The 2051-nt window shown below is 48.8% G+C and overlaps 1 protein-coding gene across 1 annotated transcript in view; it reads right to left on the bottom strand.

The window, feature by feature from the left end:
* Nucleotides 1–2051, bottom strand: part of shank2b (SH3 and multiple ankyrin repeat domains 2b) — a 171678-nt gene that overhangs the window by 89259 nt on the left and 80368 nt on the right. The gene's annotated exons all lie outside the window — the stretch shown is intronic.

The following is a 2051-nucleotide window of genomic DNA, read 5'->3' as shown; positions in this document are numbered from 1 at the left end:
GGTGGTAGGGGCGGGGTCAGGGCAGGGGTCACCAACCTTTGCAGCAGGCTGAACCCATGGTGGGCAACTGAGAATCCAGACGTCAAGATGTCCCATCCCAGAATCCCACAGGGGACAGAGACAGAGCAACAGTGTCCAGGGGACGATTAGCGCCCAGCTACCTCGCCACCTTTGGCTAATCCTGGCTGACACACATCACTACAGCCGAGGTGGAAACGGTGTGAATGGAGGGAGGAGGGAGGTGGTGGCGGCGGTGGTGTTGGGGGCGTAGCAGATGTCGACAGCGACGGGGCTTTTTGGGGGTAATCCTGCACCGCTGCCGCCGCCGCCGCCGCGTCCCGTTTAGCCCTTCACCAGGTCGCTGCCGTGTGAGGCCGTGTGTGGCGTTCATGAGCGCGGGCAACAATTGCAGGATTACATCTTTAGATTAGATTAGATTTCTCTCCCTCTCTCTCTCCATTCATCTCCTCATCTTTCTCTGTCCTCCTTTATATATTTATTTATTTGTTTGTTCATCTTTTCTCATTTTCTCTGAGGCCCAGTAATCCCTGAGCCGTCTCTGCAGGCCGCCGCCAGCGTCCCACTGATGCGCTGTGTTCATTTCATCAGACTGGAGACATTTTCTCCTCGGTCCGTGGAAACTATTGACTTAACTGTGCGACATCGACGTGGCAGCTTCGGCGACAACAGAGAGACGCTGCTGCTGAAGCTGTGAACGCTTTGTGGTTGTTTGCAACTGTAAATGTCAGAGGATCAGGTGTTTAATCAGAGCCCAGTCTGTCGCCATCACTAATCTGCCTCCCCACAACTTATTAACTGAGTAAGTGGCAGCTAAGCAACGAAGGTAACAAATGGCAAGATGAAAAAATATTTATTTTTCCTGGTGAGAAATCTCTCTCGTCTTCTCACCTCCCTCTCGTCCCTCTCTCTCACACAGATGCAGGGTGAAATAACTCATGCGCTTCATATATACAGGCTCCATCTTGCATTTTAATGTAACAAAATTAACCCTTTAACGAGCAGCAGCCAAAGACAGAGTGTTACTGTATCAGGAAATGCTCCGGCTTGAATCCTCACCTGACCCTGAACTATGTTTGCGAGCACAAAGTCTCTACATTCGATCTGTTTAAACCACTTTAAAGCTCCTCCAGTGTAAAGGTCTGTGTCCATGTGTAGTGTGATTATAGATCAGGTCTAGCTTCTATATTAATACTGTGAAAGTATCAAAGCCTCAGTCCACAGAGAAATGCACACAGCCTGTATTCAGAAACCAACAACTCCTCCTGAACAATCATCAATCCTCTGATTCGACCCAGAGGAGCGTCTCCCGAAATAGCGCCCCCCTACGGCGACAGGAGTACTGGACCGTGGTTGTCATGGTTACAATGATAAGCACACGGATTGCACCGATAGCGGCGTACCTACTTTCGTAGCCATGATTACTATAATCGTGGCTTGGTAAGGGTTCAGGAAAAGTGATTTGGGTTCAAATAAGTACCTCCTCAACATTAAACCATCTTTGTTGTCAGGGTTACCACAATAACAACAAACGGTCATGGATAATAAAAACAACATGGGAATCGAACAGCGCTCTCCTGTGTCGTATTCATCCACCACCACCTCCTCCTGCCGTGGACTCTGTCTCTCTTTAAACTACGTCCCCGACACTTTTCCCTTCGCTCCTGTCATAATTACTACGACCACTAGATGTCGCCTAGCAACAAAACGTAAATATGAGTCATAATAACCTGTGGACTCGTTTTGTTACAGGAGGACAGTGTCTCAGAAACTGAGCCTTAAAACCAGCCGTCAGGACTTCTGGAACTTTGTGATGTCACAACAAAGCAGTCACCAAGCCCCGCCCACCTGGACCCACAATCCAAACCTTGCAGGATTTGGTTTCTCTGAGTGTTTTTACCTGAAATCTGCTGTATTTTTATTGGATCAGTCAGAAAACAGTCAGCCAATCAGGAGAGAGGCTCAGAGCCTCCTCTCTTCTGATTGGCTCACCAACCTGTTGTTACTAGAGCTCCAGAGAGAAGCCTGAGAGA

The sequence above is a fragment of the Seriola lalandi genome, unplaced genomic scaffold, assembly GCF_002814215.2.
Source record: "Seriola lalandi dorsalis isolate HSWRI2012SDOR001 ecotype SW California unplaced genomic scaffold, Sedor1 jcf7180002054929, whole genome shotgun sequence".
In the NCBI taxonomy this organism is placed as follows: Eukaryota; Metazoa; Chordata; class Actinopteri; order Carangiformes; family Carangidae; genus Seriola; species Seriola lalandi.
This window is presented reverse-complemented; position numbering and strand designations above follow the sequence as displayed.